This window comes from Gracilinanus agilis, chromosome 6 (genome assembly GCF_016433145.1).
Source record: "Gracilinanus agilis isolate LMUSP501 chromosome 6, AgileGrace, whole genome shotgun sequence".
Lineage (NCBI taxonomy): Eukaryota > Metazoa > Chordata > Mammalia > Didelphimorphia > Didelphidae > Gracilinanus > Gracilinanus agilis.
Genome location: NC_058135.1, coordinates 188,878,532 through 188,906,028, shown reverse-complemented (window position 1 = coordinate 188,906,028; position 27,497 = coordinate 188,878,532).

The window sequence follows — 27,497 nt, the reverse complement described above, 5'->3', positions numbered from 1 at the left end:
ATTCCATTGAATAAAATAATAGCTTAATATTTCCATGAATTCCTCAATATTGCCAAACATAGGTCAATTTAAAAATGGAAAACTGACATCACTTCTACATGATTTTTTAAAACACTTCTCGTATATTTTAGAATCAATACTTTGTGTTGGTTCTAAGACAGAAGATTGGTAAGGGCTAGGCAATGGGGTTTAAGTGACTTGCCCAGGGTCACATAGCTAGGAAGTGTCTGAGGCTAGATTTGAACCATGGACCTGTAATCTCTGGGCCTGGATCTCAATCCACTGAGCTATCTATCTGTCCCTACATGATGTTTAAAACCAAAAAAATAATCAAAATAATAACTTTTGGATGACTTCATTAAGAAAAAAAATAGCTTAACAAACAATCCATGCCATTATAAATGCATATGTTTCACATTATGTTTTCTTTTCTGTATGCTGTAAATTTCTTTCCTGAGTGTTTTCATTCCCCAGGAGCTGTCATTCTTAATTAAGGGCTTTATTTGACAATGGCAGGCAGAAGAAATGGGCAAAAAATAATAAAATTTTTCCAAAATTATATTGTCAATAAATTATATTTTGTTTACCTTTAAGAAGTAGTCACAACTAAGAAGCACATAAATATCTCTTAGTATACAGCACATATAAATGGCACAAAATTACCAATTATCAAAGTATCCCAGTATCTTAAAATTATCTTACCTTCTAGCATTGATTACACAATTATGGATTTGGGGAATTTTTAACTGTCATTTTTCTATACAACATTGACACAATTATAAATCCATATTTCTATATCACATGTAAAGTTCCTGAAAAAAAGACTTCCCTAATGTCATCCAGTCAACCACATGATGCTCAGGGAATTCTGATGCAGTGGTACATGGTGTAATTGCTGGTGAAAAAAAATCAGGAAAAGACCCAAAGGTAATCCCTTGCTCTTGACAAAGAAGGTTAAAAAGTGATTAATGTCTAAGAGGCAAAGCAAATTTTCCAATTGTCAAATCATTTAAGAGATTTCAAGAACACTTTAAAGCATAAAATTCAAATTGCCTTGCTGAAGAAATTAAATTTGAAGGTTTTGGCTTATATTTTCAGTTTTTTAAAATTTTGTTTCAAGAGAAGTTTTGTTATTTCTCAGAGCTAAGATGGTGGAGTAAAGAATACTTCTAGGAATACTTTGAACTTCCCAAAACCCATCTCCAAACATCCACAAAAAAGAAAAAAAAATATCGATGAGTGGGATATAGGGGCAAACAACAGAGAAGGAACCAATCAGTATCACTCCCAGGGAAAGGTACAATTAGGGAACAGAGCACCTCACACAGTGTGAAAAAAAGTAAAAGCAGAGTGAGGATCTACCCACTTCATGCCTGAGAAAAGGCAGTATAAGAATCCATTCCACTTCATGTGGCCCAGTCAAAGTACAAGCAGGGACCAGACAATAACATGTGGCCACAGGGAAAATACTAGCAGAGCAGGAAGAGCAAAACACACACACACACACACACACACACACACACACACACACACACACACACACACACATATACACACACTCCTGAAATTAGAGAGTAACTTTAATGACAGGGAAGATGAGAATATTAACTCAAAATAGGACAATGCTAAAATGGAAACATGTAAAGTGTGAAAGAGTATTAGGTCACAAAGGAACCTCTGAAAAACTTTAAGAGTTAATAAACCAAATAAGACAACCAATAGAAAATGTCAACAGGTTGAAAAATAAATTCAATAAAGAAAATACTCTGAAAAGACTAAAAAAGGTCAAATGGAAGTGGAAACCTAAATAAATGAAGAAAGAAAGAAAGAAAGAAAGAAAGAAAGAAAGAAAGAAAGAAAGAAAGAAAGAAAGAAAGAAAGAAAGAAAGAAAGAAAGAAAGAAANNNNAAGGAAGGAAGGAAGGAAGGAAGGAAGGAAGGAAGGAAGGAAGGAAGGAAGGAAGGAAGGAAGCACTGAAGAAAACAACTATCTACAGGTTAGAATGGCCAATTGGAAAAGGAAACACAAATCATCATAGAAGAAAACAACTCCATAAAAAATAGAATTTGGCAAATAGAAACTGACTTCTTAGGAAAACAGAAAAAAACAAAAACAAAAACAAAACAATAACTTCAAAAGAATCAAAAAATAGAAGAAAATTTGAACTATGTCTCTGGGGAAAAAAAAACAACCACCATGAAAATAAATTGAGGAAAGTAATTTAAGAAGATCAAACATCTTAAAAGCCATGATAAAAAAAAGAGTCTGATAATCATATTATCATATCAGAGAAGACTGACCTGATATACTAGAGAAAGAGGGGAAAAGAATGAGATCACTGAAATCAATGAAATAGTGGATCACCTTCTGAAAGAGATTCCAAAATAAAATATCCCAGGACTTTTCTAGACAAATTCCTGAATCCTAGACCAAGGAAATAGTATTGTTATCACTCAGGAGGAAATAATTTACATATCATGGAGATACAGTCAGGCATACACAGTGAATAGCAGCTTCCATATTAAATGATTAAAAGACATGTAATATCATATTCCAAAAGGCAAAACATCTAGGATTATAATTTAGAATTACTTAGCGAGTGAAACTGAGCATAATTCTGCAGGAGAAAAAAAAAGAACAGTGGACATCCAGGCATTCCTTTTTTTTTTTTTAATTTTATTTAGAATATTTTTCCATGGTTACACAATTCATGATCCCCTCCCCCATTCCCCTCTCCCAAAGACAACAAGCAGTTCCACTGGGTGATACATGTATTATTGTTCAAAATCTGTTTACATAGATTTTGCATGTTATTTGCATGTTATTCATATTTGCAATAGAGTGATCCTTTAACATCAAAACCTTAATCACATCCCAATCACACTATGTAATTGATCATATATTTTTCTAATGCATTTCTGTTTCCACAGTTCTTTCTCTGGATGTGGACATTGTTAATTCTCCTAAATTCCTCTGGATTGTCCTGGGTCATTGCATTACTCCTGGTAGAAAAGTCTATTACATTGGATTGTGCTACAGTGTATCAGTCTCTGTGTACAATTTTCTTCTGGTTCTGCTCCTTTCGCTCTGCATCAAATCCTGGAGGTCATTCCAGTTGACATGGAATTCCTCCATTTCTTTATTCCTTTCAGCACAATAATATTCCTCACCAACATATATCACAATTTATTCAGTCATTCCCCAATTGATGGAAACCCTCTCATTTTCCAAATTTTAGCCACCACAAATCTTGGCTATAAATATTTTTGTACAGGTCTCTGGAGATCTCTTTATCATCTCTGAAAAGAAAAGTTTAGTTGATAAAGAAATAAGGACAGGACAAGGGAAATGTCTTTTATTTCATGCTTCCAGCTCTGGCTCCAGGAGCATGGAGTTTATTATATATATATTTCAAGACTCATTTCACACAAAAGAACCCCCCCGAAACTTTGCAGATGTGCAGAAGTTACAAATTATGTCAAATCAAAACACAAAACATTGGCTTCAGAATAGACCAAGGCCAAGGCTGAATTTTGACTAGGTTCTTATCAGAAAGCCAAGTTGGGGAGTATCTTGGCCTTAGCAATAACAGGCAGCAGCGTTTCTTGCTGTGTTAAGTGTTAACCCTTTAAATTCAGGTTTGATAGGAACTTAAAGCTTTTCAGTAATACTTTTCAAGAAGAAATCACAAGGATCACAAAAGGAGTCAAAAGAGGAGTCTCAGATTTTTATCTATTCTCTTATTGGCTTCCCACACAAGTCTTTTTCCTTATTATCTCTTTGGGGTATAAAACTAGCAGTGGTATGGCCATCCAGGCTTTCCTGATTGCTCCCCCCTCAAAAATAATCTCTTTAGATTAAAAGAAAATTCTTACGTGAAGCATAAAAATGTAAATAGAAAAGTAAAAATGGTCTCAATATGGCTAAATTGGTTGCATTCCTGCATGTGAAGGTGATAATTTAAAATATATATTATATTTAAGATATTTAAAGAACAATATCACTATTAGGACAGTGAGAAAGAGTATGGATAGAAAAAAAGGAAAGGGATAAGTAGAACAGAATGAGATATTTAAAAAAATATTGAGGTACAAGAAAGAACACTTTGTGAGAAGAGAAAAGGAGAAATAGAACAATTAAATTAACTCACACTGGCACATAAAAGTCAATGCAGTGTAAGGGAAAGTTGATGGACCAGGCAGTGTTTAAACATTACTGTCATTGGAATTAGCTCCAAGTGGGAATAACATTCACACTTAATCAATTTATAAAAAACTTATCTTACTTGAGAGAAGTGGGAAGGAAAAAGGAAATGAGAGAATGGGAGATGAACAAAAGGAAGGGTGAATTGGGAGAGATGATGGACAGAAGCAAAACAGTATAAAGGAGAAAGAAGGACAAATGGGGAAAATATGTAAAGAAAGACACTATTAGTAATCATAACTGTAAATGTGAATGGAATGAACTCACTCATAAAACAAAAGAGAATTGCAGAGTGGATAAAAAGCCAGAATCCCACAATAAACTGTTTACAAGAAACACATTTAAAACAGGAAGACACACATATAGTAAAAATAAAGTGCAGATAAAGAATCTATCCACTATAAAAGAGATAAGACAAGAAACCATAGACATTGAAGCAGTATCTTCTTATATGCACCAAATGGCATAGCATCCAAACTCCTACAGGAGAAGTTATATGAGTTACTGGAGGAAATATAAAGTAAAGTTACAGTAGTGGAGACCTAAACTGTTGTGGGAGAAACACACTCAAGTTTGTAGCAGGGTTTCTCCCTAAGAATGGTAGACTCAAACTCTGTTCAACACAGAAGTAAGAAAATAATTTTATCTGAAGAAACAATGGTTCATGGTGGTGTAATATCCTAATAGCTAGTGGAATAGTCTCAGGGCTAATCAGGTAGACTTAGGGCTGATAGATAAGCTCAGAGTCTAGTAAAGTAGCCTCTCTGGCACTAACAGAATAATAACTCTTCAGGTACTGAGTAGCAGCTCCAAGTGTGGAGTAGCAACCCTGGAGCTAATGAAGTAGCAGCTCTCAGGGTGATGGAATAGCCCATTAGGTAAAGAAGTAATGGTCTCATAAGCCGATCTGTGAGTTAGCAACTCCAGATGTGGAGTAACAACCCCAGGGTGAAGAAACAATTTAAGGTGTGTATCAGGGTTTGCATATTTATTAGGGTCTGGGAGCTTGTCATCACCAGTTCCAGAAAAATATTCCACACTCTCAAAAATCCTGGAAAATGAAAATTGCCATAATTAAGTGGAGGTTTGTTTTGGGGTTTGAAATGTACATCATAGGCAATAAGGAGCATGCAGAGGTTTGAAGGATTATTATGAGAAGCCAGAATCCCCAGTGTGCAGGTCCTTTGTTCTCCCATCATCCACCTTGTCATCATTCATCATTGTAGGAGAGGTCTCACTGCCTTTCTGAAATGAGAAAATGAAGGGGATGGAGGGGGGGAGAATGTGGTATATTGGGGACCACTATATACATACCCTCCATAGAGATTAACTTACAGAAGACTTAGTGAGTCTTATGTCTCAATTGAACATGTTGTCCTGCCTCTGTCTCTATACCTGACCTGGTCACTCTAGCCCAATCTCAAAGTGTCCATAGGGCTTTCTGTTCCTTCCACTCAGTATCTCGGTTTCTTATCTTTTCTTATGCTTCACTAGAAATTAAAATAAAATGTTTTCAAAGGAAAAAAAAAGTTCAATATAAAAAAATATGGAGAAAACTGAGTGGGAATAGAAAAGAATATACTATTTTTCCCTAAGTGAATTGCACCTTCACAAAACACTGATCATATAATAGGTAATAAAAATATCACAACCAAGTATAAAAAAGTAGAAATATTAGATATCTATTTTCAGGCCATAATGAAACAAAAATATATATACAACAAAGGGAAGCAGAAGAAAGACTAAAAAAAACTAGAAACTAAATAAACATCCTTAAAAATAAATGGGTCCATAAACAAATTGAAGAAAAATCAATAATTTCATTAAAGTTAATGCAAAGGTGGTAACATCTGAAAACATGGGATGCATTCAGAGCAATATTTAGGGGAATATACACACATATGCTTATATCAGTAAAGTAGAGAAAGAACAGATCAATGAATTGGGCATGTAATTAAAAAAATTAGGAAAAAAAACAGAAATCTCCAATTAAACATTAAACAGGAAATCACAATAATCAAAGGAATCAAAGGAAAGATGATTAGAATTAAAAATAAGAAAACTGTTCCCTAACAAATAAGAAAAGGAAATGATTTTATGGAAAAACAATAAAATATATGAACTGTTGTTTAATTTGATTTAAAAAAGAAAACCAAAATACTCTACCAAAAATAAAAGAGACAAATCACAAATGTTATAGACAAATTTATAAGGTACGATATAAAGATAGGTAAAGGATATATAGCAATGCACAGGCAGCAGGAGGCAAGATTTTGGTTGAGTGATATGAACATTCATTCTGTGTAGAATGCAGGAGGAGCTGGAGAAGTTGGTTGAATGGGGAACTGTCAAGAGGTGAAGTAAGGAGCTTGGCAGTTGAAATCCTGTTAGCTGTCTGTATCCTTAAACTTTGGAAGACCTTTGGTGTGAACATTGAGCAAGTGCCTAGACTGAAGAAAGGGCAAGTCTCTGTAACTGGGTGGACCAATTACAGAGAGCCTTTAACTTTAGTTTGTGGATTTACTAGCTGATTAAGGATGTGTTCCAGTACCTGTACCATTAAGGATTCAGTTTGGAGCAGTATCTCCTGTGGCATGAGAAATCTCTTTGTCTCCAAAGCCTCTTAGCAGCCACTCCTGTTCCAGTCAGACTCTCTGTGCTAGAGCCAGAGAGAAATGAGCCATTCTAACTGACAGTTGGCTGTGCCCTCTTTATTAGTTTAGTCCAAACCTCTCCCATCTTCCTTCCCTTAACTTTATTAAACAGTTTATATAACTTCCTTTTTTTTTCTTTCCTTCTCCACAACCAACAATGAGCCACTATTGTGTAGTTTAAGCCCTGGCTAGAGTTAGAGGAACAGTTAGTCTCAACTGCCATTCTCTCAGTCCTGTCACCATTCATTCCCAAGCTCTGTCCTTTATTTGTGGGAGTGGGTGTGATTCCCTTGTGTTATTTGTGTCCTGGCAGCTAACCAGCTCATGCCATCATTCCTCCTTCTCCCCCTACTATTCCCCAGTGTTCCATTTACATGCTATGCAACGAAAGAAGTGATTAAAACATATTATTTTGCTCAACTATATTCTTATCAATCTGCCAATGTAAGTGAAATCAATGAAGATTGTAAAAAAATATAAATTTCCCAAATTAACAAAAGAAGAAAAAGAATAAACAATCCCATCCCAGAAAAAGAAATTGAACAAACCAAAAATTAATTTCCTAAAAAAAAATTCCCCAGGACCATAAGGATTCACAAGTGAATTCTACAAAACATTTAAAGAATAATTAATTCTAATACTATTTAAACTAACTGGAAAAAAGCAGTTTAGAAAAAACTCTATGCAATTTCTCTTCCTGACTCAAATCTGGTGTTGATACATAAACAGGAAGAGCAAAAATAGAGAAAGAAAACTACACACAAATCTCTCAAATTAATATTGATGCAAAAAATAAAATTTAATAAAATATTTGCAAGGAGAACTCATTAAAATAATATAGTCATACACCATGATCAGGAAGGTTTTATAACAGGAATGCAAGGATGGTTCGGGATTGGGAAAATTAACAGTATAAATAATCATATCAATGAAAAAACTATAGAAACCTTATGATGATCTAAATTGATGTAGAAAAAATTAATAAAATATGACACTCATTCTTCATAAAAACATTAGATAACACTGGACTACATACAACTTTCCTTGAAATAAAAAATGGTATCTATCTAAAAATATTAGCAAACATTTTATGTAATGAGGATAAGTTAGAATCATCCTGAATAAGATTGTGATGAGGTAAGTTAGGCCATTATCACCACTAGTATTCAATATTGTATTAAAAAATGCAGATTTATCAATAAGAGAAAAATGGAAAGAATTACAATAGCCAATGAAGAAACCAACATTTTATTCTTTCTAGATACTATGATGGCATACATAGAAAATCCCAGAGATTAAAAAAAAAAAAAGCTAATAGAAACAATGAGCAACTTTAGCAAAGATACAAAATAAATCCACATAAATCATCAGAATTTCTATTTAGCACTAATAAGGTCCTGTATTAAGAGATAGAAACAAAAATTTCATTTAAAATAACTGTTGACAGTGTTAAATACTTTGGGTTGCACCCACCAAAACAAACCCAACAAACTATATGAACACAATTACAAAACATTTTTCATACAAATAAAAGCCTAAATAATTGGACAAACATTAATTTCTGAGTAGGTTGAGCCAATATAATAAAAAATGACAATTATTCCTAATTAATTTACCTATTTAGTGCCATATTAAACTACCATGACATTTGACAGAACTAAAAAAATAATTTTAAAAATTAATCTGAAAGAACAAAAGATCAAGAATATTAAGGAAATTAATGAAAAAATAGTATGAAGGAAGGTGACTTAGTCATACAAGATATTGAACTGTATTGAAGGTGTATTTATAGAATCAATCTGGCAGACCAGCAGATGGATCATTGGCTAGAGAGATGAACCTGGATATAGGAGGTAGTTGTGTGACCTTGGGCAAGTCACTTAACCTCCATAGCTTAGGTCAGTGATGGTGAACCTTTTAGAGACCAAGTGCCCACACAGCAACTCTCACACCACATGTTAGCCCCCTGCCTTACCTCAGACAGGGAAGGGAGAAAGTGCTCCTACTGAGCTTTTGGGCAGAGGGGCAGACGAGAGAAATGTCCTCAGGTAAACGTGGAGAGATGGAAGGGAGAAGCCCCATCCAGTACATGTGCCATAAGTTTGCCAACACGGCTAGGGCATGCTGCCTCTCTTTATACTCTATGGCAGTGATGGCAAACATTTTAGAGGGGCAGGTAATATGAGAAATGACCTCAGGTGTGTGTGAAGAAGGGTAGAGGAGCAGCCTGGTTCCACCTCCCTTTGGCTTTCTAGTAATGAACTCTGGTGAACTCTGTGCTGGGGAGACAGTACACATGCCCACAAAGAGTGCTTTGAACACCCCTTCTGGCATATATGCCATACATTTGCAAAAAAGGCCTTGGACGTGATAGCTCTTTTGCCTTGGAACTGATTCCTAGTATCAATTCTAAGATAAAAGGTAAGGTTAAAATTTTTTAAAAGACCATTTCCTGGCTAAGAAATAGAGTAGTGGATCAATGTGATAGGTTAGGTAATAAATGTATGTTAGCAAATGATACACTATTCAATAAACCAAAATATCCAAGCTTAAAAGGGAAGAATCACTCTTAAACAGTTTGGTACCTCAAACTGTTAAAACCATTATATTTTAGCACAAACTGAAATAACTGTTTATATAATAGCTTACTCATTGAAATAACAACAGAACTTTTCATGACTAGTATCTTTTAAAAGAGCTAGGCCATATAGTCAATTATAACAAAAATTATATACAAACATAAAAACATAACAGAATTTTTATAAGTATTAGTTGTAGATAGTCTCCTCTTTAATAATAGGGTCAGTGTCTGATCAATCTTCGTGACTTAAAAAAACATTGCTTTTCTCACTGAGTTTTTTCTTAATTAAAACTTTTTGAGGAAACTATAGATATTACAATATATCAAAGAAAGAACTTTGAAATGTACCTAAATGTTGGAATACACTAGTACAGAATGAGGTACCCACTAATCATGGGAGACTGAACAATGAACTTACACAGATCAATAAGTTTTATCATGCCTCATTCAAGTAGTCAGCATTACATCCTTTGAAAAAATCTTTTTATTATCTCTTTTTCCAGATTACACTCAGAGACAATTTTTGTGGTTGTTTTCTGATCATTTGTGATCCATATTCTTTCTCTCCCTGTCATACTTCTTCCTTTCCAGAGACAGTAGAAAATATAATAAAGGTTATGTGTTACCCATTTCTAAGCCTCTGAATTTCTAGGGGTTCCTTGTAGAAAGGAAAATGTACAGTGTAAAAAATCAATTAAAGGACAACTTTCCAGGAAGAGGCGAGAAAGGAAACATCTTTACAATAATATCTCTTTTTCCAATGGCATTAACAGGTAAATTTCTCCCTCAAATGCCATTGTATTCTTCTTTCACAACCACTCCATCTAGGGGATAGGCTAATATCAATGGCAACACGTATGCAATTTGTTCATGAATTCCCTGAAGCTTATCACAATTGTAGACCGTGAAACATGACTTAAGTCAGGAGTACATAATTTTACCAAAGGAAGCTAGAAATCTATAATTCTTGTCATTAGGAGATATAACAGAGTTATGTGCAAAAAAAAGAGTAAAGTCACAATTCCACACTTAACCTTTATGTTACTCACCCCCTATCACCCTTTTATACTGTATGTATTTGTGAACTTTAACCTTGATTCACAAAAATTTTATAGTGAGAATTCAACTGAAGTTAAATAAATCTCAATGCTGTTCAATTATTTGAATTATTTCTTTAAATGACCATGAAATCTATGTATCCAACTCTAATCTCTCAAGAATAATTGTCCTTCACTGTCAGCTGATTGGTGAACATTGCTAACTGAATTTCTCGTTAATATTTTAAACAAAGCATGTAAAAGTTAGTGCTTATTACCCTTAAAACCTTTTCCTCCCTCAAATATCTAGTCTACTTTTTTCCCATTCACAGAATTTCATATTCAAAGAATTATCTTTAGCTGTTTGACCTCTTCCATCCTCACCTCCCATATGGGTTTAGATATAAAATCACATTGCTTCTATCTATACAATGTCTCCCACAATCGTGGGATTATTATTATTTTCACTTATACAGTTACTATCCTTCTTTAGGTCCTCATCATTTACCACTAGATTTAATCTTTCTCTAGTCTCTATGCTATTCACTTCATCATTCCTTTTAAATTAAAGAGTCTCATATTGTCACTCACCCTGGTGTGGGGGGAACAGTGGCTCATTAGTACCTCATTAAATAGACACACACACAGACACACACACACACACACACAGAGATACATGTGCGCACGTAAGAAAATAAAACAAACTACTCAGGCTGACATTGCAAAAGTTCACAATTTCCCATCAAACTTCCTCACTAAATTTAACCTTGAGTCAAACTGGCTTACAAAATTATTCCTCAAGGTGAACATTCCAACTCCCATCTCTGAATTCATACTTTGACTCACATTCCTGGAATATACTTCCCTCTTCTTTAATTTTTTCTTACTTAAAATTTTTATTCAACTAGCAGCTTCTCAGAGAAGCCATTCCTCATTCTTACAGTCATTAGTATTCTGTCCCCTTTCAAAATGTTTTGTATTTTTATTTATGAATACAAATATTGCATTCTCCTACCTCAAGTCTTACATAAGCTTTTTCATATCCCAAGTTAATATTACCATATCTCTTGAAATATCTTTCATATCTGCTTCCCTCTCCTCTCCTGGAACTAAGACATTAGTTTATTTTCTTATAACTTTTCAATCAAACTTTTAGAATAAACTACTTATTCCAATGTCATCGCTTACATTTTCACTCTTTATATAACCAAAATAAATGTCTAAAACTATAGATAAAGCTATATCATTCCCCTCCTCAAAGGATATCTAATAGCTAAGTATAAATTTTGCTTTTTATTTAATGTAGGTTCCAGTTCAACCTCCGATAACTTAATTTTTTGTTATTCTTCTTAATAAATGCTTAATTAAAAAAAATCCTCCATTTGTTGGTCCTCAAACTCAACAACCCACTACCTCCTATTTCTTTGCTGTCTCCACAGCCCTAGAATTCTCTTCCTCCTTATTTCCCTTTAGAATTATTTTCTTTAATAATAAACCCAGGAATTATCTCTTATAGTATATTGTGGAGATTAAAATTAATATAAAAATACTAAATATTATATTTATACATTTTTATTAATAACAAACTAACAAAAAAAACCCTAAAAGGTATTAAGCAACCTGCTCCCAAGTGAAAAAAAAAGAGCATGGCAGAGCCTCAGAACATATATAAAATGTGAACATGCAAATGCATACAAAAAGAAAAGCATTCTAGGCAATATAGAAAGGAACCCTGAGCAACATAGTTTTTAGAGTTTCAAGATTTTCCAACTATACATTCCCATCTGTGATCCTTTGGGAGACCAGTCTTCCCAATGGATCATGGAAACATAATCAATTTAAAAATTGCAATAATTTGTAGATAAAAGGAAAAGAGAACAAAATCAATGATTGATACATTAACAAAAAGCCAATTTTATGGTAGTCCCCTTTGGCATAAAAGTATATATTCAAAACAAATGCTTTTGACGTCCCAAAGTTCAAATTGATATCCCAAAGTTCAATTCTGGATCCCCTTGATGCAGTGTGTAGTCTCTGCAAGCATCTTCATAGCACCTTCTCCAAAAAGTTTCTTTTTCTGGATTCTGGGAGGTAGCAAGTTTCTTATCCTAAAATTACTTAGATTCAAATCAAAATTCACAGCAATAATGTAGTGCCCTCTCAGGTGGCAAGAGAAAAAATAATTAAAATGTTCTGAAAATCAAAAATATAAAGTTTAGAATCAGTGACACACTTTTTCAGGCAAGGAGAGGTAGAATGCAATGGTTCCTCATACAAAAAATGAGATCCATTTCCTTTTTAAACTTGACCATGATCCACTGTGTGAGTGCAAATGATTTTCAGAATAATAACAGATTTATAAAAACAAAACAGTATTAGAGTAGATAATGCACATTCAAAGAAAATACCAAATTCCCAAAATTCACAATAGCCCAGTTTTTGACAATAGCAAATATACCCATTATTATATAGGATTTCACATAAATATATATATATATATATATATATATATATATATGTATGTATATAGCCACTTGCTGTGTAATATTTAAAAATTCTATGAACTGATTGATAATTGTCACAAGTTATACAGATTTAACAATTCTTTCAACCTTGGCAAAAACACAAACTTCTGTACTGTCAGGAAAATATTTGGGGTCTACAACATCACTAAGAAATATAGATTATTAAATTAAACTAAAGAGTTAAAATATCATGCCTGCAAGAGCTCTTTTTGACTTCCTGCTTTATATATAAAAAGTTTTAGTAGGTACTTCTTTTTGGTTCTCTATATTTTAATACAACATTCTATGTAATATATATATATGTATATATATATATATATATATATATATATATATATATATATGTAATCCATTCAGAAACTACTATATCTCTGAAGTCATTGCTCAAGACTCTTTAAAATAGCAATTTAAATTCTTAAGTCATCATATACTCCAAAGTTTATAGAGGTTGTAACCAGTTTTGATAGAATCCATTCATAATCATATATGTGACAATTCCCAAAAGCAAAAAGGAAGAAACGGCTGTATAAGCAATATGTGACCTCGATAGTTGAGATGACAAATCCAGGTTACATAAGACTTATGGGCTTTTTTATAATGATATGTTGTTCAGTAAAAATATAGGGAAACGGTACAGATAAAGAATCACATAACAAAATAGATATTAAATAGATAAATCCAGATAAACTTAAAATATTAAACCTTAAATAAACCAGCAAATACAATAATATAAGCAAATAACAAGGTACAGGCAGAGCAGTCAAAAATCTTTTTACCTATTCCAATAGACTTGTTTACTATTAAGGAGGGGAGAAGCTAAAAAATGATTAGTAAGCAATTAACTCCAATATATATTTAAGAATCAATCCCGGGGCAGCTGGGTAGCTCAGTGTATTGAGAGCCAGGCCTAGAGACAGGAGGTCCTAGGTTCAAATCTGGCCTCAGCCACTTCCCAGCTGTGTGACCCTGGGCACGTCACTTGACCCCCATTGCCCACCCTTACCAATCTTCCACCTATAAGTCAATACACAGAAGTTAAGGGTTTAAAATTTAAAAAAAAAAGTAAAAGAATCAATCCCCTCCCCAGTATTTATCATCCATTTGCATTTAGTTTGTCAGAACTCTGAATTTCATCATAGTAAGGGAGAATAATTCTTCATTGATTATTTAAGACTTTCAAAACTTTGTCAAAATATTTCAGTTTGGCTTCTAGTTTAAATAGCCGCCGAACCTGTTTTATATTCTTGAGAAGTAAATAAAGTGGGAAATCTCCAATGAAAATAAAAACTCTTAGGAAAAGAATTAGCATATCCAAACTGCACTTCATAACTTCATCTACACAGACTATTGTTTCAGAGTTTTAAATATTCATTGAAACAGCATTATTTCTAAAAAAAAAAGGCAATATGGGATTTGTTTATAGTAAACAGGGAGAAGGGCAAAATTACTAGGGAGGACAATAGGGTATTTGCATATGAAAGACTGACTAAAAGGTAATCCCAAAAACTTCTACTTCAAATCAACTGATTTAGTTTCTCTACCTTCAAAAGAAAAACTGCAGAGAACTCCCCTTCCTATGAAAAAAAAATTCCTGATTTGCAAGTCTCTCTCAACCAGGAGTCCAGGATAAGCTTAAGACTTTAGTTTAAAAAATGGCTAGTACAGGTTTTCCTGGTTAAGATGGCAGCAGAGTAAAAAGCAGCTGCTTAACCTCTCCTACTTGAAACATATAGAACTCCTCAAGAAGACAAAAAAACAAATCCAGAGGAGCAAAGGGACACTACAACATGGCACAACATTGGAGGTATGTGAAATCTGGGCATTTCCATGCTATAAAGGGGTGAAAGAGCTCTCACTAAAACGCAAGCTGAGCAACCCCCTCCCACACCCCATACCACCTACAGTGCCAAAGCCAGCCCACAAGAGATAGAGCAAGTTTGGGGCACAAATTAAGTCCTTGGCACCTACCTGGGGTGAGCAGGGCCGGCTCGTGAGAGCAGCAAGACTTAAGATCCCAAGAGGTTGAATAATGCGTGGACTTTGAACACAGATCCTGAGCTCAAGAAGGAGTGTGGGCACAAACCCAGACACGAATGCTGGGCAAAGGAGAGGACCCGAATATTGAGAGCAGGTGTGGATCTTGAATGGGGACCCAGTACAAAAGGGTGCACAACTGTGGAATCAGTGCCCTGAGACTGTAAAAGGAGCCTCAGGCAGAGGAACAAGCAAGGGGACCCGCAGGAGGCTTGACCCTGAGAACAACTAGACCTAAGACCTCAGGAGACTAAAAAGCACAGACAGACCCTGAGTGTGAAGATAAACCTGAGAGGGCACAGGGCTAAGAATGGCAAGCCAGAGACAAAAACACCAAAAGAGAAAGATTATCAACACAAAATCTGTAACACTCGACAACTTTTACACAGATAAAATCCAGACAACAAAGCAAACAGCAGGGGAGAACAAACAAGTAATCATATCCAAACCTTCCCAAAATAATGAAAACTGGCCACAAGATATTGAAGAGTTCAGATCTAAAATGATGAGAAAGATGGAAGAGATTTGGCTATAGAAGTGGGAAATAGCTCAAAATGAAATTAACAGGTTGAAAGACAGAAACTCCCAATTAGAGAAAGATGCCCCAAAATCAAGCAAAATGGTAAGCAAATTTGAAACCAAAATCTGGCAAGAAAATAACAGTTTAAAAGGCAGAATATTGCAATTCGAAGGTGAGACTCAGAAATCAAATGAACTGATCAGCAAATTGAACACCAGAAATGACCAAATTGAATGGGAAAACCAGTTCCTAAAGGCTAGAATTGAGCAATTAGAAGCTAATGATATCTCAAGATAGCAAGAACAAATAAAAAAGTCAAAAGACTGATAAAATAGAAGGAAACATGAAATATCTCAATGAGAAAGTGACAGACCAAGAAAACAGGTCTAGAAGAGACAAGCTGAGAATCATTGGTCTTCCTGAAAAAGCAGAAATTAATAGAAACCTGGACTCCATACTAAAAGAAATTATTCAGCAAAATTGCCCTGAAGTTCTACAACAAGAGGGCAATATAGACATTGAAAGAATCCATAGATCACCCTCTACACTAGATCCAGAAAAGACAACCCCCAGGAATATAATAGACAAATTCAAGAGCTTCCAAGTAAAAGAAAAAATTTTACAAGAAGCCAGAAAGAGACAATTCAGATATCAAGGAGCACCAATCAGGATCACACAGGATCTGGCAGCCTCCACACTAAAAGATCGCAAGGCTTGGAATATGATATTCAGAAAGGCAAGAGAACTGGGTCTACAACCAAGGATCACCTACCCATCCAAACTAACTATATACTTCCAGGGGAAAGTATGGGATTTCAACAAGATAGAAGATTCCAAATCCTGATGGATTCGCAAGTGAATTCTATCAGATATTCAAAGAGCAACTAATCCCAAAACTATACAAATTATTCAATATAATAAGCAAAGAAGGAGTCCTAACAAGTTCCTTTTAAGACACAAATATGGTACTGATTCCAAAGCCAGTTAGATCAGAAACAGAGAAAGAAAACTACAGACTAATTTCCCTAATGAACATAGATGCAAAAATCTTAAATAGAATTCTAGCAAAGAGATTCCAGCAAGTGATCAATAGGATGATCCACCGTGATCAGGTGGTATTTATAACAGGAATGCAAGGATGGTTCAACATTAGGAAAACCATTAACATAATTGACCATATCGACAATCTAACAAACAAAAATTACATGATTATCTCAATAGATGCTGAAAAATCCTTTGACAAAATACAGCACCCATTTCTATTAAAAACCCGGGAAAGTATAGGAATAGAAGGACCTTTCCTAAAAATAATAAACAGTATATACCTAAAACCATCAACAAGCATCATATGCTATGGGGATAAATTAGAAGCCTTTCCAATAAAATCAGGAGTGAAACAAGGATGCCCATTATCTCCTCTATTATTTAACATTGTACTAGAAACACTAGAAGTAGCAATTAGAGAAGAAAAATAAATTGAAGGTATCAAAATAGGCAATGAGGAGACTAAGCTATCACTCTTTGCAGATGATATGATGGTCTACATAAAAAATCCTAGGGAATCAACTAAGAAGCTTGTAGAAATGATCAGCAATTTTAGCAAAGTTGCAGGATACAAAATAAATGCACATAAATCATCAGTATTTCTATATATTTCCAACACATCAAAGCAGCAAGAGGTAGAAAGAGAAACAACATTTAAAATCACCCTAGACAATATAAAATACTTGGGAATCTATCTACCAAAACAAACACAGCAATTATATGAAAACAACTACAAAACACTTTCCAAACAATTAAAACTACATCTAAACAATTGGAAAATCATTGATTGCTCATGGGTAGGAGAAGCTAACATAATAAAAATGACCATTCTACCCAAATTAATTTACCTATTTAGTGCTATACCTATCAAACTTTTTTACCAAAAAACTTTTTTACTGAATTAGGAAACACTATAACAAACTTCATCTGGAATAACAAAAGATCAAGAATATCAAAGAAAATAATGAAAAAGAAAATGTGAAGAAAGGGATCCTAGTAGTACCAGATATTAAACTGTACTATAAAGCAGCAGTCATCAAAATGGTCTGGTAGTGGCTAAGAGATAGAAGGGAGGATCAGTGGAATAGACTTGGGATAAGTGACAACAGCAAGACAGTGTATGATAAACCAAAAGAGCCCAACTTCTGGGACAAAAATCCACTATTTGACAGAAACTGCTGGGAAAATTGAAAAACACTATGGGAGAGATTAGGTTTAGATCAACATCTCACACCCTACACCAAGATAAATTCAGAATGGGTGAATAACATAAAAAGAGGGAAATTATAAATAAGTTAAGTGAACATAGAATAGTTTACTTGTCAGAGCTCTGGGAAAGGAAAGATTTTAAAACCAAGCAAAGATTTAGAGAAAATTACAAAATGTAAAATGAATTATTTTGATTAAATAAAACTAAAAAGCTTTTGTACAAACAAAAACAATGTAGCCAATATCAGAAAGGAAACAACAAATACGGAAAAAAATCTTTACAATGAAAAATTCTGACAGGGGTCTAATTACTCAAATATACAAGGAGTTAAACCAATTGTATAAAAAATCAAGCTGGAAAATGAGCATATGTCCTTTAATTGGGGAATGTCTGAACAAATTCTGGTATATGCTGGTGATGAAATACTATTGAGCTCAAAGGAATAATAAACTGGAGGAATTTCATATGAACTTGAAAGACCTCCAGGAATTGATGCAGAGCAAAAGGAGCAGAGCCAAAAGAACATTGTGCACAGAGACCAATACACCGTGGTAAAATAGAATATAATGGACTTCTTTAATAGCAGCAATGCAATGACCCAAGACAATTCTGAGTGACAGATGGAAAAGAACACTACCTGCATTCAGAGGCAGAACTACAGGAGTGGAAATAGAAGAAAAACAACTGCTTAAACACATGGGTGGAGGGGGTCAAGATTGGGGATGTATCCTCGAAACTACCACACCAATGTAATTATCAACAATTTAGAAATAGGTATTGATCAATGATACATGTTAAAACCAGTGAAAATACGCATCAGCCATGGGGGAGGGGATCTTGGGGGGTGAAGGGGAAAGTAAGAGCATGAATTATGTAACCATGTTAACTTTTCTAAAAAATAAATATTAACAAATGTTTAAACTAAAAAAATGGCTAGTACAGGCTGTAAAACGCAAGTGGGGTGGGGGAAGGGAATTGGAATTCCCCCATGTCCATTGGAAAAAAAAGAGGCTAGGATTGGCAGGCTGCTAACTGGGTGGGGAGCCCTGAGGAAAGATGGCTCAAGCAGATGGATATAAGAAGCCACGGGGCAACATGAGACAGGTATTGGGGATTGCATAAAGCAGGTGGATGAGTGTGGCCAGAGAAAAATCCTACTAACTTAACTGAAAATCTCTCTTAAAAATATTTGAGAATTCTATCCTGTCAGGGTTGTCCACAAATATGGAGATTAAAATTAATATACAAAGTACTAAATATTATGCTTATAATTTTTTAATAATAAACTAGCAAAAAATACTAGCTAAAAGGTACTAAAAAACCTGCTCCCAAGAGCAAAAAAAAAAAAAAGAGAGAGAGAGAGAGAGAGTGGCTCAAACACAGACAAAAGGAAAAGCATTCTAGGCAATACAGAAAGGAACCCTTGGCAATGTAGTTTTTAGGGGTTCAAGATTTTCCAACCACATAGTATCTATCTTGATATCCCTAGTTGTTACTGCCCATGCCATTTTGAAGTGGTCATCTATTTTACACACGGTAAATGTTGTTTTTTTTAGGACATAACGACCTTTAGAGAAGGGACATATTTGACTTTTTTTTTATATCCCCAGTGCCTTGCATTAACAAATATGCTGAAATGGATAAATAAAATTCATTAAAGTTCATACACTTCATATTTTCAACAAATTAAAAAATTAGTTATTCTTTCAAACAAAACAAACAAAACAAAACATTATAATATATAAACCACATTGCTCAACTATGGGAATGCAAAGATGTACAAAGCAGATAGATATTTGTTTTAATATATTTCCCAGTAATTCAAGAATTCAAACCATACTCAGCATAAAATCAAATGGTTTTTAGTATGTCAACCCAACAAGCAACACATTTTTTAAATTAATTGAATTACTTGGCATAAGAGCACTGCTAGAGAGGATCCACATGAATAAATAGCAGGTTGGAAACTTTGACTAACAAATAATTTTTTTTGATCTCTGAGATGTTAAGAATTCAATGATCTCTTGCTCATTATAACCCACAAGTTCAACCTTTTTTCAACTTTCTCTTCATATCTATTTATTAACAATTATACTTCTGGTTAATGCAGTCATACTAGCAGATGGTAGATGGAATTGGCAAACAAATCTTTTTTTTGCTTTTCTTCATTCCTTCACTTCCTATTTAGGAATCGGGCCAATTCTTCTACCAGCATTTCTAACAATCTGGTATTCCCTTTCTGCCAAGACAGTCACCCAAGTTCATATTATTTCCTGTCCTGATTACTACTACTTCCTTTTTTTGGCTGTCTACATCAGAATCTGTCTCCCACCTAAGTTATTGTGAATATTTCAAACTTATCCCTAGTCTCACTTCATCTATCCTTCTCAAACTTCTAATATACATAAATATATTTACATATGAATATAAGCTCTCTGACTTTTTAACTATTTACTTTGATTTCCACAAAATTCCATCTTCATTGATATTTGAAATTATTCTCTCATGGATTCCTATTTCCCTCTCCACTAAAATTCAACCTAACAAGAATTCATGAAGTAACTAACATGTACAAGGCCCTGGGCTAGGTATTGAAAGGTATAAAATTAAAGAATCCCTGATCTCAAGGAGTCTACTGAGGTATAAGATAGGATATAACATATAGGTCATTAAATACATACATGATAATTTGAGAAATAGGGAGAGAAATCAGAGAAGGCAAATATCACAACTTAAGGAAATAAGTCACAGATCTGGCATTGCTAATTTATACAAATAGCTATTGGCTGTTGGCTCTCTCAATCTCTTTCTCTTATGCAAGCAAAGCAGTTCATTAATGTTTTACTCAATATCATTCAAAGAAAAATAAACAAGGAAAATGCCATTCTGGATTCCACTGAGAATAAACATGAATTTTTCACTGAAACCTTTGGAAGAAGTGCCAAATATTGTTGAATCTTCATGATAAATAAAAAGTGAAAAGTTGAGCAGAATCTGGTGGAAAATCTAAATTTTAGCATCTAGATAGTTACATTAGAACTGGAAGTAGGAATACCTTGGTTCTAATTCTGTTTTGAGAAACTTGCTAGCTGTGTGATTTTAGGCAAATCATTTGGCCATATTTCCCTCAGTTTACTTATCAGTAACTTGAGAGTTTAAGAAGAATCACTGATTGGCCAGCTTGTTTTAAAAATAAAATGAGATAATAATAGTATGGTACTTTGAGAACTTTAAAGTTATTTATAAGTAGTATGTATAAGAATTTCAAATAACTTAAAGAATAGGATAACATGACATAAATTGGAAAAGAATGAAAACTATTATGTCTAAGAAGTATGAGAAACTCCCAAGAATGAAATTCTGAAAATATAAAGGCAAATTATTCCTACAAAGAATAAAAGTGGAACCAATCTCAGGAGACTGATGTGAAAATTTATTTAAAAAAGAAATCAGAACACAGATCAATATAACAGTCATCCTTAACTCCAGAGAACATATTAAAAAACTCTAGAGACAGAGAACTAAATGTGTAAAGTGAGGTTTATACCAATATGATAGTTTATTTTGCTTTCATTGTATTTCGTCACAACAGAAAGTTGCATTGTAGAGCAGGGAGTGGGAAATAATAATGATACTTTAAAGCATTAATAAAAAAATCAGAATGTTACAGATTAGAAAAACAAATCAAAATAACAAAAAATTTAATGGTACACAGTGCTACTAGAAAATCATATTTTCCTGGTATAATGAAGCCTTGGCCCTGCTGTTATGTGTTCTTTGAATGATAGTTGGTAAGTTGTATGCAATTTGTAATATCGAATGTAAATAATGACATCGGAGGGAAATTAAAACTATCATTGGTCTCAAGGCTGCTATATATTGATGAGTTGAAGGCAATGGAGACGTTTAATTTGAAAAAGATTCTTAGAGGATATTATAGCATTATTCAAGTATTTGAAGTGATTTCACATGGAAAGGGGATTAAACTTCTCTTTTTGAACACAGAGGAAAGAATTAATAGGAATAAAAGGATTTAATGGGGGCAAATTTAGCAATGATGTAATGAAAACTTTACTGTCTATTAAAAAGTGAATCATCTAGTTCAGGAGGTAGTTCCTTGCACACTAGAAGTATACAAGCATAGACTCAAACAACACTGGTCAAAAATTTAGTCAATGAATTCTTTTAGAAGGTCACTGATTTACATCCTGAAATCCTTAATTCTATTACTCTCACACTAGTGGTCAGTAGTTGACTATCTGTCAAAATATAATCAATTTAATTTAGGTCCATCATTATCTAACTTTTCTACTGAAGAAAGTATTTCTGATGTGTTGGGAAAGCTATGTTAGACAGTGCACAAAGAATTGGACTTGGAAGTAGGAAGACTCATATTTATGAGTTCAAAGACAGTCTGAGACACCTATTAAGTATGTGACCATGGGCAAATAACTTAACCCTGTTTGCCTCAGATTCCTCATCTCTAAAAGCTGAGAAGAAAATGGCATAATACTTCAATATCTTTGCCTCCAATGGGGTCATGAAAAGTCAGCATGACTAACACAACCCAATAATTTCAGATGTGCAAGGAGACTTTTAAGAAATTTATAAGACTTTCATTTCTTGATACTATACCATATTTTCCAACAAAGTTGTCACCAAATATTGAGCTTATGTTAATTTAAGTCTTGAATTTTTTAAACCAGAGCCAGTGAACTTTTAAAAAATGGATCTCTATTTCAAGATAAATCATTCTTTTTGTAATCATTTACATTTTATTTAATGTGTTTAAAATGTTACTCTGGCATTAGATCCATAATCTTCGCTAGACTTACAAAAAATAGTCCATTATATCAAAAAAGTTAAGAAATTCAACTTTAGAAGATCTGAATTTCTTCATATCATTTTTCTACTTTTTTTATTCTGTGTGAGACTTGCTGGTCCATTAGTTGCAATTATCTTCATGAGGATCTTTTTGCTTATGGTGTTCATGAATACTCAAATGCAAAATGACCAGATGCTTCACAAAATAATATTTCTGATTAACTTTGAATGTATGAAGGAATGCATTTTTGTGACATGGTAACTTAAAATGATATCATTGTATCATTAAATGGATATTAAAAGGGATAAAGAGATGATTGTCCTTTTAAATTCATTATACTGAGTATTTGGGGAGCTAAATTTTTTGAAAGAACATACCCAAACTCAAGCAAATGTAGGAGTGAATGGGTTACTAAGTTTTGGAAATTTTTCCCTTTTAGGATTGACAGAAAGAAATAGGGAAATTTATCTTTTCCAAAAGATGACCTGGAGAATACAGTAGATGTTTTTAAGCATCTGAAGAGATGCCAAATGTATAAAGCATTATATTTAAGGAAGTTTAATGCATGGGATCAATTCACACAGTAGGAAGAATATTGACTTTGAAATCATCTTATAGAATTAATCATTCAATGTGACTTTTGACATCATTTAAACTGAACCCCTCATTTCAGAGATGTTCAGATAAGGCCCAAATAAAGGATGTTACTCACCAAGATAAACAGGTTCCAAAAAGCAAATCCTAGGGAACCTTCCAATCCTTTGAGCCCTAGATCAATGTTCATTCTAATATGAAATTTATGAGTCAGAAAGCCTAAGTTCAATTCTTGGCTTTCAAACCAAGTTTTAACAACTTTGGCATGTCACAAAATGAATGTGATATTTATTATCTGTGACCATTTCCTAATTCACAAAATTAAGAGGAAGGTTGGACTAGCTGTTCTCTCAGATTTCTTTAAACTCTAAACTTATGTCAAGAATTTAACTCCCTCAGATGGACAAGAGAGGAAAGAACTTGGACCAATGGATAAAAATTAGTTTTGAGGAAGATTATGGTTCAGTTTTAGATATTATTTCATCAGTCAATCAAATTTGAACTATTCATCCATGGAGGAAAAACAAACGAAAATAAAAATGTGAAGAATATATATTGCTCACATTTAAACATTTATTTGACTGGATAATCAATAGTGTTTATTAACAGTATGTATGCCCAGGATAGAATTTTATTTCCTAATCTAAAAGCACCAGGAAACTCTACCATGAAGTTTTTCAATGAAATTTTTCTCCTTTTACTCCTAGTGACCGCTGAGCTAGTGATGTCACAAGCATCTCTGGCTTGAAGAGTGAGAGCATTAGTGCTTATGTGGCAAAACTTATAAAGTCATCAAAGCAATGTAATGTGATTCCCACTCATTTCCTTCAAATTGAATTACTCTGTGGACTTCAGAGAAGATTCCAAACTGCTGCCTTGCAGATGAAGACCTTATGTGCTCTAAGCCAAAACAATAGAGATTTGAATGACAAAGGAAACAGCAGAAAAAGGTAACCCAGTATGTCAAAAAAAAAGGAAGTTAAAGCATACCCCAAGTCACTAAATAAAGTACAGATATGTTTCGCTTGACACTAATTCTGGGATATAGGGATCTAAATAGATTTTTGTCAAATAAAAATGGAAAAGTTATGTATTGAATGATATCCTTATAACTGGATTATTGAAATTTTCTTTTTAAAAAGTCACAGGAATCACATACTTGCAACCAGAAGGCACCTCAGAGGCCATCTATTGCAAACTCCTAATTTTATAGGTAAGGAAATTGTGCTTCAGGCAAGTTAAGTGAATTTATGAAGGTCAATCAGACAGTAACTGGCAGAAATAGAATATTAATCTATGTCTTCTCAGTTTAAATACAACATTTTTCTTCTCTATCCTTCTACCTTATCTTTCCACCATCATTTTATTTTTACTCTAATTCACCTTGTGTTTTTACTATATTCCCCATATAAAGACCTGTTCCTATTAATTCCTCACTCAATTTTTTCCATTATTGTGTATCTCTTACATACAAAATAAATTTCACACTTGGTCTAATTTCAAAAGACCTTTAAAATCAGTTCCTAGTCTATTTTCCAATCTCATCTTTTATTACATTATTTCATGTACTCTATATTGCAACTAAAATGAACAGTTCTTTGTACTCTGGGTAATTAAAATCTGCTCCCCAGCATTCTAAATCCCAGCATTCCACTTTTGTTCTCACATTACTTCCTTACGTTTTGGAGATAAAAATTTGTGTGACTCTACCCCTCTCTCTTTTTTCTGTGAAACTGGCTGGAAAAGCTTTTCTTTACTCAGTCTATTACTTTTGTACTTTTATTTCTTCTAAATCAAGTAATTATTAATAAATCTCATAAAATATAATACTTGAAGTAATTGGATATTAGTCAGATATAGTGTTGCTTCTAGATATACAGAAAAATCACTTCTGAAGACCTCCTAAAATCAATTGAAATTTTTAGTTCATTAAATTCTCCAAAGGTTGTACAAAGGTTGTAACCAATTTAACTATCTTCATCTATGTGACAATTAACAAAGGCAAAAAGGAACAATTGTCTCTTCGAGATCTGTTCTCCAGATCTTTGGTTGTATCAATGAGTTGTTTCATATTCTCCTCAAATTTTTCATTTTTTTTCATTTTTTATGATAAAAGAAAGAGTATGGACATCATCCTACAGGAAATTATTCAAGAAAACTGCCCTGACATTCTTGAACAAGATGGAAAAGTGGAAATTGAAAGAATCCACAGATCAACACCTACATTTAATCCTACAAGAAAAAAAAATAATATAGAGTGATAAAATGAAAAATATCATGGTTTCAAAGGGTTTATTGAAAGCCATTTTAAAAAATAAAGCCACATGCCTGTTGAGTTAGTTCAAAACACGCAGAACCTGTTACCTCTTCCTCCTATCCTGGCTCTGCTCCAAATCACCAAAAAGAGAAAGTACCAATACCAACCTCAGTCTTTATACTCCTAGTTATGTAATTGCACTTCTTGCACTCCTAATTACAAAAGAGGAATCATGGGAAATTTAGTTGGAAAGAAACCTAAATGTCCACAGGACGTTTAGATCTGGGACCTCAAAATTAGTTCAAGGACCCCAAAATTTCCAATATCACAATTCACATGTGACAAATTCTGGGAATATTATAGCCAAATTCAAAAACTACCACACCAAGGAAAAAATATTACAAGTTGCTAAAAAGAAGTCTTTCAGATATCAGGGAACCACAGTTAGGATGACATAGAATCTGGTTGCATCTGCATTGAAGGATTGGAAGGCATGGAATACAATAATCTGGAAAGCAAGAGAACTGGATCTAAAATCAAGAATCAACTATCCAGGAAAACTGACTATATTTTTGCAGAGGAAAGTATGGTCATGCAATAAAATGGAAGATTTTCAAGCATACATAAAGAAAAAAAAACAGACTTAAAGGGAGAGTTTGCTGCCCAAAACCAGAATTCAACAATCATGGTAAGGTAATTAAGAGCGCAAGGGGAAAAAAAAAACCTTTATTTTAAGGGACCCAATAAATTGGATTGATTTATATCTCAAGAAGAAAAGAAGATATTGGTAAATTTTAAAAATTACTATCAACAGGGTAACTAGAAGAAGTTTAATTAGAGGGAACAGTAACAAACTGTAAAGGATGAAATGTCAAGATATATATACACACAGATATATAAAGATATATATTTATGTATGTTTGTATGTATGTATGTATAAATATATATATATATACATATAAAACTAGAGGGGAAAAAAGGAGATAATATTAAGAAAAATGAGAAAACAGACAAAATGGAGTAAATTTATATTCTGTAAAGAAGCGTGAGGAGCGAACAGGAGAAGAGATCAATACACTGGAAGAGTAAAGAGGTTGGAGAGAGAAAATACTTAATACTTAAGTGCATTGAAATTAACTTAAAGATGTTAGAATAATAAGATCCATTGGGGCAGAGAATTGATTGGAGTCCTATAGAAAAATGGAAGAGTAATAAAAGGACTGGTGAAGAGGGAAATAATACTAGGGAGGGAGAGGATGGTGGGGTAATAGCATAAAAAGACCCTAAAGAAGAATAAGAGGGGAATAAGAAGCTGGAGGGTAGAAAGGGAAATACAATAAGGGAGGGGATCAGGGGAACTGATAAAACAAAACACTGGTATAGAAGGAAATATTGAAAGAAGAAAGGGCAGGACAAGGAGAGAGAATCAAAATGTCTGGGAAAAAGCAGTTGATAATTATAACCCTGAATGTGAATGGGATGAACTTGCCCATAAAATGGAAGCAAATAGCAGAGTGGATTAGAAAACAAAATCCTACCATATGTTGTCTACAATAAACACACATGAGAGAGGCAGACATACACAGAGTGAAAATAAAAGGTTGGAGCAAAATCTATTTGGCTTCAACTGAGAAAAAAAGGCAGGAGTGATGATCATGATTTCTGACAGAGCCAAAGTAAAAATAGTTCTGGTTAAAAGACATAGGGAAGGTAATTGCATCCTGATAAAAGGAAGTATAAAAAAATGAAGAAATAGCTTTACTCAACATGTATACACCAAATGGTATAGCATCCAGATTTCTAAAGGAGAAGCTAGCAGAGCTCAAGGACAAAATAGATAGCAAAACTCTACTAGTGGGTGAACTCAGCCTTCCCCCTATCAGATCTAGATAAATCAAAACAAGAAATAAATAAGAAAGATATGAGAGGGGAATGAAATCCTAGAAAAATTAGAGTTAGTTGATATATGGAGAAAAATAAATATGGACAAAAAGGAATACACCTTTTTTTAGC